Source organism: Leucoraja erinacea, chromosome 42 (genome assembly GCF_028641065.1).
Source record: "Leucoraja erinacea ecotype New England chromosome 42, Leri_hhj_1, whole genome shotgun sequence".
NCBI lineage: Eukaryota > Metazoa > Chordata > Chondrichthyes > Rajiformes > Rajidae > Leucoraja > Leucoraja erinaceus.
Window position 1 is genome coordinate 1024410 of NC_073418.1, and position 13502 is coordinate 1037911.

Genomic DNA, 13502 nt, shown 5'->3' on the forward strand with positions numbered 1-13502 from the left:
AGAAAGAAGTCGTGTTGCACTGTGCAGGGCTCTGCTATGACTCAACTGGAGTAGAACGTGCACATGATTTCGCCATGTAACTGATGTTCCTTGCAAGGCAATCATCTAGATCCGGATCGCTTACGTTGTCGTAATGAAGACGCGTGCGTGTCTCCGTGATTCCGACAGTACATGTCGGAGGTTACGGGGAAAAGGTACAGGTATCAGAGGTTATGGGGTGAAGGCATGTGAACGGCGTTTGGAGGGAGAGGTAGATCAGCCACAATTCAATAGCAAAATAGACTAGAGGGCCGAATCGCCTATTTCTACTACTGTCACTTATGACCTGATGACCATTTTCTTATCAGGACTACACAACACATGGCATGGCTAGGGCATACATAATTTAGTATAACTACACTCTAATATCATAAATCTGTTTCATTTAACAGCCCAGAAAGTGAGCAAAGTGGAAGGTAATGCATATAAAACGGAATAAAGCATGGCTGCCATGGCTGTTTTTATGCGTTAATTTATAATTTAATTCTTCATGTTTGATAACTGTAGGTAAAATTACGCAGATTTGTTTGCACATATGGCAACAGGTTTGGCTCAGCCAGCAACATCTAATATATATATATATATATTCAGAACTGCGTGACAATAGGTGCACAAAAAAAGGTGGAGAAACTCAGCGGGTGCAGCAGCATCTATGGAGCGAAGGAAATAGGCAACGTTTCGGGCCGAAACCCTTCTTCAGACGTGACTATATCTACAGGATTTGAAGTGTAGGTAGTGTGAACTAGAACGAACATGTTATCTGGACTTACCACACTTCACATTTGTGCCCAGCTACGTTCACTGACAACCACTGATTTTGGAAAATAACTACTTGCGATGAGCCTGTCTAGCCGCTTGATATCACGGGCCTTTTTGTTTTATTTGTGGCGAAAAAATAGAGGTTACAGCGATGGTTCAGTTTTTAGACTTAGTTTAATGATACAGCATGGAAATTGGCTTGTTGGCCAAGCGAATCTACGACACTCATCGATCACCCGTTCACATAAGTATTATATGTTCTCAAATTCACAGTCACTCCCTGCGCTTATGCGCGAATTTAGAGAGGCCGATTGACATGGAAACCTCACGTCTTTGTGATGTGAAATTAAACCGGATCAATTCGGCAGTAAGTCCCGCGGTTACAGGGAGAAAGTGCATCTGACACACATGCAGCAACAGAGGGCCGGATAGAACGCGAGTGTCCGACGCCGCTCAGTGACATCTCTCCAAATTGCGTTTGAAGGCTGTCCTGACCTATTGCCAGGTATCCCACGGACTCCTCTATCGACAGTCTGTATTAGAGCACAACAAATAAATAGATCTCTTGGTATTCCGCCGTTAGCCCTGTTTTATACAAGGAATTGTTAAGTTACATAGCGTGACCTTGCACGTCACGAAAAATACCGCTGAGTCTTAGGGACAGAATGAACGTAAAAAGTGACACATATTACATCACCTGTATGGTTTCAATTCTGTGTGATATTCTTTTTGTGAAGATATCTAATTACGACATGATTGTTATACCTTTATTTATGATCTTTAATAATGTATCAGAAACAAGAAAGTCGGCAGCATCGTCTGGCCTTATCGAACAACAGTGTTTCGCGACATATTCCAGTGCAATGCTCGTGTTCAATTACATCGATATGTCACGATTTAGGATGTGTATAATTGCCTTTTTTCCTAGTGATCATTGAAGTCGGTGCACGATTGGCAACGAAAGTGTTCATATTTTTACCAATGATTCGCCAGACTGCTTTCTGGGATGACCGGACTTTCATATGAAGAAAGACTGGATAGACTCGACATGCTAGAATTTAGAAGATTGAAGGGGGATCTTATAGAAACTTACAACATTCTTAAGGGGTTGGACAGGCTAGATGCAGGAAGATTATTCCCGATGTTGGGGAAGTCCAGAACAAGGGGCTATAGTATAAGTATAAGAGGGCAGTCTTTTAGAACCGAGATGCAAAAAAAAATAATGTTTTACACAGAGAATGGTGGATCTGTGGAATTCTCTGCCACATAAGGTAGTTGAGGCCAGTTCATTGGCTATTTTAAGAGGGAGTTAGATGTGGCCCTTGTGGCTATAAGTATCAGGGGGTATGGAGGGAAGGCAGGTACAGGATACTGAGTTGGATGATCAGCCATGATCATATTGAATGGTGGTGCAGGCTCGAAAGGCCGAATGGCCTACTCCTGCACCCATTTTCTATGTTTCTATGTGTCTATTCATTTGGTAGGTCACCGTTCATTGGGCTAAGCGGGAAAAATAGTCCTTTCACGAATCCGGAAATTGTTACTTTATTCACCACGTGAGTTATTTTTGTTGTTAGTGCAATAAATCCCTTCCAAATTTCATCTCCTAACTAAAATGTTTAAACAATGGTTAAAATGAAATAATTGATATGTTTTCGAATATATCCAGGAATTTCGCAGAAATCCGTAAAGAGAAAAAAAAACCCTGTATAATTTCAAACTGCTCTGAGAAGAAACACTATGAAATACAATCGTTTGGTTCTTTCGTGCGGTGCAGAACCGTAGCACAAAAATTAATGCAATGAGGAGAATGTGACGCAAAAAAAAAACAATGTGACGCCAAAAACGTGAAACATTGGAAGTTCTAGATTGAAAACTATCATAAACAATCTATTCGAGATGATTTTTTTTCTCAACCTGTGTTCCGTCTGCTAACACGTCTTTATCTCATTTACAGAATGCAGATTCTGGGATTTGCAAATATTATTCGCAGCCATGTCTCAGTCTACTGCCAACGCTTTTATTGATTAGTTTTCAAACTAATTTGTGAACCGCGGGATTTCGTTATTGCTGGTAAATGTCACCGAAAAAATAATATATTATTACACCAGATGAAGACTTGCTCTATTTTTGTAGCATTACAGACAAGGGTTGAAGATCTAGGTATGGGACTATTTTTCATGCAATTATTACCTTAAGAATTATGCGTTGCATGTGAGGCAAAATAGTCGGAAATTTTGTTCGAAATATGCAGCATTCGTTTGCAATTAGATTATTGATTTGAACACAGTAGAAACGAGAATAAATCAATATTGCCATGACGGTATTCGTTCCGTTTTATTCTGTGTGGTATTCGTTCCATTTCATTCCTTATTTATGAAACTGACACCTTTATTTTACGAGATCTGGGAATATTAACTTTGTTGCCTACAATCGCACACATTTTCTACCCCTAGTTTACCAGTAACTGACGAGGTGGTCAATAATCAACGACATTAGTGGCTCTGGAGACGCCTTAGTCCTGACGGCTTAAAACTGTTAGATTTCCTCGCAGAAAAGTATTGGAGAGCGAGGAAAATTTCAGTACAAATAAGTAGTTTCTTGTATGCCACTAGGGAGACTAGCTGCTTGCAACATTAACATTCAACGACTAATTTTATTTAGCATAATGTTAAATAAAATGAATTTAGGAAAATACAAAAAATCTGAATTTGACAGTCAAATTGCAGTAGCACACTGCTCTCAGTAGCCTATTAAACACATTTCATTTTGCAATCTGCGAACGGGTTGTGTCTTTTGGCTTGAAATACGGTAATACGAGGATAGCCGGCTGCATGTACCATTAGTTCTAAACACTATATACTTCAAATGAATGTCAATGATTTATCTCTCACCTATCCCTAAAGTGAAGAAAACAAACCGATGTCGAAGATCAGGCGGCATTTGTTGTTTTACGTCAGACCATTCTTACGACTGGGAGCTTAAAGGTTCTCCATTACAATTGAGAAATAGAGGTGAACGGATGGTGTTAACAAGAGTTGGCAAAAGATAGGTGGATTCCGGTAAAGAGTGGTTGATTGAGAAGATAATTATGTGGATAAGATAAGGGTTAGTTATGCCCCTGTCCCACTTAGGAAACCTGAATGGAAACCTCTGGAGACTTTGTGCCGCGCCCAAGGTTCCCGTGCAGTTTCCGGAGGTTCCCAGAGGTTTTTGTCAGTCTCCCTACCTGCTTCCACTACCTGCAACCTCCGGCAACCGCCTGCAACCGCCTGCAACCGCACTGAAACCTTGGGTGGATAGCAAAGTCTCCAGAGGTTTCCGTTCAGGTTTCCTAAGTGGGACAGGGGCATAACCCAGTAACTAAGACTGGGTAAGGCAAAATGGTTCAAATGGTAGAAACTAACTAGAAGGTATGATGGCGGGTAAAATGTAGAACAAGAGGGTGAGATATGGCGGCATCCGGGGTGGTGGGGTAGAAGCAGGTGGAGTGCGGCCAGGATGGTAGGAAGTAGATGACGGACACGATAGAGCGGAGTTATTTGTGTGTGTGTGTGTGTGTGTGTGTGTGTGTGTGTGTGTGTGTGTGTGTGTGTGTGTGTGTGTGTGCGTGTGTGTGTGTGTGTGTGTGTGTGTGTGTGTGTGTGTGTGTGTGTGTGTGTGTGTGTGTGTGTGTGTGTGTGTTGGTGTACAAACTTTACATGCCAGTGAAATGGGAATATATTTTTATTCGTTACGCTGTTTCTATTCGTGGTTGATTTTCTTGTTGTTCTTGCAGAAAAGCAATTAAGCGAAAAAGAGCGAGGTAAATCTACCCATAATATTTTATTTTCTGCCTGCTCTTGTTCCTGCGCAGTGCAAGTCGTTGTATTCACCTATTTATTAGAAACAAGAGAATATAATCTTTAAATGCAGAGCAAATGTTTCAGTAAAAGCTCGAGGTGAAATGATGTCCTCCCTTTTTGTTATTCCTCATGTTCAATTTAACGTGCATGGATGGCATTTTACGCTTCTCCACAATAGAAATATGGGATTTTTTTTCAATCACCGATCACGGTTTTCCATTTTTTTTCCTGTCCGTTCCCTTTCCGATAACTATTCTAAATGGGAATTACCCACTGTGCAGACACTCAATTGTTAGTGGGATTCTATCTAGTTTACCTTACCGTAAATGCAGATTATCCATTTAAGCAAAGACAATTTTTATAACTGATAGACCAGTTGCCAATTAAAACATAAACATAAAGATCTAATAAACATTTGGGTGGAATTGAGAAGTGGGAAAGGTGTAGCAACTCCTATAGGGGTGTATTATAGACCGCCAAACGGGGAACGAGAATTGGAAGAGCAAATATGTAAGGAGATAGCAGTTATTAGTAGTAAGCACAAGGTAGTGATTGTGGGAGATTTCAAATTTCCACACATAGACTGGGAAACACATTCTGTAAATGGGCTGGATGGGTTGGAGTTTGTAAAATGTGTGCAGGATAGTTTTTCGCAACAATACATAGCGGTGCCTACTAGAGGAGGGGCAGTGCTGGACCTCCTGTTAGGAAATGAGACGGGACAAGTGGCGGAGGTATGCGTTGGGGAGCACTTCGGGTCCAGTGATCACAATACCATTAGTTTCAATATAATTATGGAGAGGGTCAGAACTGGACCTAGGGTTGAGATTTTTGATTGGAGAAAGGCTAACTTTGATGCGATGCGAGATGATTTAAAAGGAGTGAACTGGGACATTTTGTTTTATGGGAAAGATGTAGAAGAGAAATGGAGGACATTTAAAGGGGAAATTTTAAGAATACAGAATCTTTATGTTCCTGTTCGGTTGAAAGGAAACAGTAAAAATTGGAAAGAGCCCAGGTTTTCAAGGGAAATTGGACATCTTGTTCGGAAAAAGAGGGAGATCTACAATAATTATAGGCGGCATGAAGTAAATGAGGTGCTTGAGGAGTATAAGGAATGTAAAAAGAATCTTAAGAAATAAATTAGAAAAGCTAAAAGAAGATATGAGGTTGCTTTGGCAAGTAAGGTGAAAGTAAATCCAAAGGGTTTCTACAGCTATACTAATAGCAAAAGGATAACGAGGGATAACATTGGTCCATTGGAGAGACGGAGTGGACAGCTATCTGCTGAGCCAAAGGAGATGGGGGAGATATTGAACAATTTATTTTCTTCGGTATTCACCAAGGAGAAGGATATTGAATTATGTGAGGTAAGGGAAACTAGTAGAGTAGCTATGGATACTATGAGGTTCAAAGTAAAAGAAGTACTGACACTTTTGGATAAATGGATAAGTCTCCAGGTCCTGACAGGATATCCCCTAGGACATTCAGGGAAGTTAGTGTACAAATAGCCGGGGCTATGATAGAAATATTTCAAATGTCATTAGAAACGGGAATAGTCCCCAAGGATTGGCGTACTGCGCATGTTGTTCCATTGTTTAAAAAGGGTTCTAAGAGTAAACCTAGCAATTATAGACCTGTTAGTTTGACTTCAGTGGTGGGCAAATTAATGGAAAAGATACTTAGATATAATATATATAAGCATATAGATCAACAGGGTCTGATTAGGAACAGTCAACATGGATTTGTGCCTGGAAGGTCATGTTTGACTAATCTTCTTGAATTTTTTGAAGAGGTTACTAGGGAAATTGACGAGGGTAAAGCAGTGTATGTTGTCTATATGGACTTTAGTAAGGCCTTTGACAAGATTCCTCATGGAAGATTGGTTAAGAAGGTTCAACTGTTGGGTATAAATGAAGGAATAGCATTTGGTGGTTTCAACAGTGTGGTAAATTGGATTAGTAAGTATGCAGATGATAACAAGATAGGGGGTGTTGTGGATCATGAAGAGGATTTCCAAAGTCTACAGAGTGATTTAGGCCATTTGGAAAAATGGGCTGAAAGATGGCAGATGGGGTTTAATGCTGATAAATGTGAGGTGCTGCACCTTGGCAGGACAAATCAAAATAGGACGTACGTGGTAAATGGTAGGGAATTGAAGAATACAGTTGAACAGAGGATCTGGGTATAACCGTGCATAGTTCCTTGAAGGTGGAATCTCATATAGATAGGGAGGTAAATAAAGCTTTTGGTATGCTAGCCTTTATAAATCAGATCATTGAGTATAGAAGCTGGGATGTAATGTTAAAATTGTACAAGGCATTGGTGAGACCAAATCTGGAGTATGGTGTACAATTTTGGTCGCCCAATTATAGGAAGGATGTCAACAAAATAGAGAGAGTACAGAGGAGATTTACTAGAATGTTGCCTGGGTTTCAACAACTAAGTTACAGAGATAGGTTGAATAAGTTAGGTCTTTATTCTCTGGAGCGCAGAAGGTTAAGGGGGGACCTGATAGAGGTCTTTAAAATGATGAGAGGGATAGACAGAGTTGATGTGTACAAGCTTTTCCCTTTGAGAATAGGGAAGATTCAAACAAGAGGACATGACTTCAGAATTAAGGGACAGACGTTTAGGGGTAATATGAGGACGAACTTCTTTACTCAGAGAGTGGTAGCGGTGTGGAATGAGCTTCCAGTGGAAGTGGTGGAGGCAGGTTCATTGGTATCATTTAAAAATAAATTGGATAGGCATATGGATGAGAAGGGAATGGAGGGTTATGGCATGAGTGCAGGCATGTGGGACTAAGAGGGAAAAAATGTTCGGCACGGACTTGTAGGGCCGAGATGGCCTGTTTCCGTGCTGTAATCGTTATATGGTTATATGGTTATTTGATCTTCATGAGACGTGTATATTTGAAACTATGCCAACTACCACATACAAACCTAATGAAACATCGCATGAAACGTGTTTACAGAGATGAACATTACTCGCGGAACTGGTAAAACTTCAAATTTCTGTCTTTCTTTATTATTTTATGGGAGAGTGTGTTGCTTGTTGAAATGCTATCCCGCATACAACAGATATAATCAATAGGTAATAGCGGAATCATTCAATACACCAGACAGTAACCAAATCGAGTACCCGAGTGCCCACACATTTTCAGAGGGTTCCTGCATGTTAACTTGCCGGTTCCCTTGTGCGCAAATCAGAACAGAATTTATTTGCATCCGTGGTGGTTATGATGCTGTTTCTGTTGAGTTTTTTTTTTCAATTGTGACCCACGAAATGTTAATGCTCGTGAACTCGGGATTGGTAGTGACAACGATTATAGGTTGTTGGACATTCTCATTGAAGATTATCAACTATTGGCCGTTCTGTGGCCGAAATGTTACATGCGGATGGCAAACCGTGGTCGAATGGTGTCATTTTTGTTCTGCCTGGTGGCAAGTACCGTCTCTTTCCTTCGATACCAGTGAATGGAATTAATATGGTGTGACCAATACTTTTTCCTGTGGAGAAGGTGCGGCCATTTATTTATCTGCTGAAAATCATTAGGCCATTGACACCACTGCAAATATGTGCTACATATTTCCCAGCCTGACCTGATTGAAACAAGCAGCCATACTCATCTTTTTCGAGGAGTGGCACCAATCATTGGCGATTTTGTCACTTGATATTCATTATTGTTGTCTTATTAATCCTACTTGAAATCACACCGTGTCAATTGCTTCAATGTTGCCAGCGGCAGTCAATCGATTGCATTTCCAGAGTGCTTATCATTATCTACCTGTGGGAATAGTTGATTACGCGAATTTGGTCAAATAGACTGGCAGATTGTGAGGAAAACAATTAAAATGACATTGCGACTGGAATTTCATCAGTCATAAACTTATTGATTGGTGGTCCAAAAAACAGATCCATGTTCTTTTTCCGATATTTGTCTATGATATGACCTTCCCTTCTTGTTAAATATAGTGCAACCTTGGATATAGAAACAGAAACATAGAAAATAGGTGCAGGAGTAGGCCATTCGGCCTTTCGAGCCTGCACCGCCATTCAATATGATCATGGCTGATCATCCAACTCAGTATACCGTACCTGCCTTCTCTCCATACCCCCTCATCCCCTTAGCCACAAGGGCCACATCTAACTCCCTCGTAAATATAGCCAATGCACTGGCCTCGACTTCCTTCTGTGGCAGAGAATTCCACAGATTCACCTCTCTCTGTGTGAAAAAATGTTTTTCTCATCTCGGTCCCAAAAGACTTCCCCCTTATCCTTAAACTGTGACCCCCTTGTTCTGGACTTCCCCAACACCGGGGACAATCTTCCTGCATCTAGCCTGTCCAATCCCTTAAGAATGTTGAAAGTTTCTGTAAGATACATATATATGTATCTATTATTTAACGAAATATCTTGTGAATGTAGCCGATATTTTACCTTTCAAATGTTTGTGGTATTACCGTTTTACTGCATTAAATAACACTGGCTTGGTGCTATTTGTATCACGAGTCGCCCTCAAAATTATCTAAATTATTCGTCAAATAATATCGAATCATTCCGTGTTTTATTCGTTTAGTTTAATTTAGTGTCACGTGTACCGAGGTACAGTGAAAGGGTATTTGTTGCGCATTAACCAGTCATTTTTGTACTATCGCTTCTTGAATTGGAAAATTGATAATTGGGATTAACTGTAATTGTTGCAATGTTCGTTGTGTGATTTGGGGAAATATGGAAATGGGAAAGACGAAAAATCGATTCCGGAATTTGCCTTCAGTTCAGTTCGAACCTCTTGTTACAGAAACTCTTCTGGAACAAAACCAGAGAAGTATGAACCAATTATCTCGACTAAGACTCACGCGCAGGAGTGTTTATAATCTAGTCTCGTCAGTTTTCATAGTCATTTCAAATGGATATTAATGTCGTGCATTGTTAACTAAAGAAGGGTTACATAGCAAAAGATGCCAATGTTTGCAAAGCATACAATTTAGTGGAAACAGTAAACGTTTTGTTAAGTACATTACTTGTATATTTGAGCTCCGGGGATACGATGTCAGATTACTTTGACTATATAACGAGGTGCTTTATTATTTTCGATTAATTAAGTGCATATTTTTAATCAGGACTACAAACCTCCCTTCAAGATGCAGGTATGTAAGCATTTGTTATTGCTTATCTAACTTGCTCTGCATGAACGCACATTTTCATTACTTACAATGTAAGTGATGAAAATTACTTTCAAATTACTTTCAAACATGCTCTACTCAGTCATTTTCCACAGCGCGCATTTCACTAGCCAGATATCCAAATCGTTCTTAATATGCATTTTATATCCGTCGACCCGTGAACAAAATCTGACAGCGAAGTAAGTCGGCGTCAGTTAAATTCTTCTGTGGACGCAGTATTTTAGTCAAAGTTTGGCCAAGGCAACCTGTTCATGTCTCGTATTTTACCTTCTTTGAAGTCATTTTCACTCTAAACCACTAGCGTAAACAACAGCAACATTTAGTGTCGCGTGTCGTAGCATACTTAGTATCAAGAGGTGAATTTGTATTTAAAGTAGGGAACGATTGAGCGGCTGCACTTCGATACCGTTCAAGGTTTTCGAATTTCCAACCGTATCTGTGGGAGCCGCGGGGGGTTGCGCATGTAGATTCCAACTACAAGGAGGATATATCAGCTGCCAGACTGTCGCTTGCATTGCTCACGACACTCTCTGTATTACATCTTTGCTTTTCAAAATGTCAATTTGTGGTAGAACCCACACGGAGCAAGATGATGAACATTGAGCGATAATTGTACCCCTTATACTTGTTGCACCCGATTTCCGTTTCAGCCGCTGAACTGGAAGCAAAAGGAAATGGTATGGAAATATTTCCATGGATAAAACATTATTTAGTTATGTTTGACCGAATGGCTTTTTCCAGCTGTTCAGCTGTTCACCCAACCTGTTGCCGTTGGTTAACATTATTTTTGAGTCTCTATAATATTGTTCCGACAACGTTTGAGGCCTGCATGTGTTTTTACGAGAATTTGCGAACCAAAGGGTTTTTAATCCTAACCAACATGTGGAATATTCCAAAATAACCAGTGGAATTCCTTCTCCGAATAAGCCTTCTGAACGTTGTGAGATTTATGCAACTGCCAATCTAATAATATGTCGTCCTTGTTTACTTCCCCCGGATCAGATAATAACCTGGATTATAAACGAAATGGCTGTATTTTGTAATTGTACCTGAGGCACATCAGTCCGAAAGGACAGCCCTGTGGCAAAAAATAACCTCCCTTCCCTCTCACTCGTCATTGAACTAGATGTCAGTACCCATAAAGCCCTGTTATCATCGGGCAAGACTGATTAGCTGCAAATATCCATGAAAGCACAAGTGCGTAAGATCTTCGGGAACTGATAATATAACCAATGTTCCTTTTATTTCAGAAATAAAGACATTAACTAGCATCCTAACGCAAACGGGTAATTGCATTAGATATTCAAAAAACAACATTATGTGTGCTAGTTTAGTTATGCGTACATTTATAAAAATAGAATACGTATTTTGATTTTCCGCATACTCATTAGCAGAAAATGGCTTCAGCTCGCCGTTTAGTGGGCTGCAATATTAAGAGTAAAATAAATACATTAGAATAGGAGGAACTTTATTGTAATGATGATGAACAACATAACATTAAAACTCCCCTGCGGATTACGTACCTGGCGCTTCATTGTTCAAGTACACCTCTGTAAATTATTCAAAATTAAGAATAGATCGCAAGTAATCCAGGGACATCTAGTGAATTAACTTCATGGAAGAAAGCAGAGAGTGATTCTGTGATACATTTTCTGTGGTATACCCAATATAAATGCTGTATGATAAATAAACAAACGTGATAAATATCGCCAAGTGTCCCTTAGACCAGTGGTTCCCAACCTTTTTTTTAGCTCATGGCCCCCTTGGGATATTTTATTTTGTCTGTGCCCCACCCCCCTCCCCCTGACATTATTAGCGGGGGAAAAAACGACTTCAATATTATAATATCTTCCATAAACATATCATTGTCTATTAATTGCACATATATTCTCTTTTATTATATTCCACAAACATCAAAAAATGTTCAACTACATAGATTTAAATTTATTAGAAGGCAACAGTGTGGTAGCTCCGTGGCCCCCTTCATTGAACCTGTGGCCCCCTAAATCCCCCCAAAATATGTGCCTTCCCCCCTGAAATTTGCCATAGACCCAGGGTGGGAATCACTGCCTTAGACCACCATGAATAACGTGCGGAATCACGTACAGCTAAATGGTTGCCAGGATGGCAGTGCTTTATCCCAAGATTTATAATGTTTTTTTTTGTGTTCTCTTTTTTCTCATAGAAACAACATTGGCTGTAAGGGAAAAGGGTGAGTTATTATATATCGCAACAATAGCATAATCGGTCGTTAGTTACTCAGCTAATAATCTAGTTTGCTTCCGCTGCTTGCATTCAGAAGCAGTGCCTTATTAGTTAATGGAATATCGTGGGACTCGCCAATCTAACGGTCCGAAGTAATCTTAAATATATTAACGATGTTCCACGAAAATCTCATTCGATCATTTAAAACAGTAGTGGCGGAGTGTTAGATAAATTATTAGTCAGCGACAAAAAACGAAAGGTTCATCGATGTAATTCAAAAACGGAAATATGTCGCCGATATCCATGTCGTTGATATGCGTAATTAACACGTGAGATAGCAACAGGAATGGAGCGAAAACGATTTCAATGATCAGATAGAATATTTTCATAGTGCCGTTTAAAACATATGATTTGCGTATATATGGCTGAAAAACCTGTACATAATTTGCACTTGTTATGTAAGGAAAACAAGTCTTTCGCATTTTCTAGTAAACCCAAACGTAAAATAACTGCATTGTATAGACATTAGTGTGTGATGCATTTATGGACAATTGCATACTTTGAAGCATGTGCGCATTGAAAACCACTGAGTACAGATTTTGATTCTTGAACCCTCAGTATACATTTTTTAACAACACAATGTATATATATGCTGAATTTCAGAGAAAACCGAAAAGTGTAAATCTGATAGTAAGTGGGAAAGACTGTTAATAAATGGCGGTTATTTCAGCCACTGTATTATTCATCTTCCCTGAGCGCTTTGTGTCGATATAAATGTTAGTATAATTCATTTCCCCTCATATTACATCTGTTCGATCTTCTGATCGCTGCCCTGACATTTGATTCCAGTTTGCCTCTTTACCTTTGAACATGAATAATGTGCACTAGCTGTAGTCTCCTCTCTGACCTGCATCATTAAATCTTGTACATGCGTAACATATCTTCTCCTCTCGGTTTTGAGTAATCTGATCACAACCCTGTACAAATTGTCCACTTCAACAGTAATGGCCCATCTTTTTACTATGCTAAACCAGATCACGATAGGACGATATCCATTTCTGTACCACCAATCTTCGAACATACTATGTTATAATTTAATACATGTTAATTAGCATGTGTAAATATAAATCAGCATTAACCTTTGTGCACTTAATATAATACAAGATGGTCGCATTCTTTCATCTGAGCATCATGAATTATTGTATTCTGAATACTAGTTCCAACGTCTTTTCTGTTCGATTTCTGCTATTGCTAGATTCCTGAAATATCCATTACCTTGCCAATCGATAAGCAACAACAGCGTTTGACAATCACACACTAAGTTACAGAATCTTGCAGTATTGCAATAATTCCACAAACTTCGTCAACATTCAGCTGTATTGCTCCTATTAACAACGGTTCAAGCAGCCCTGAATTCCCGCAGTCCAACGGACTCGTCGACCGCGCTGCCCGAAGCTGCACTTAC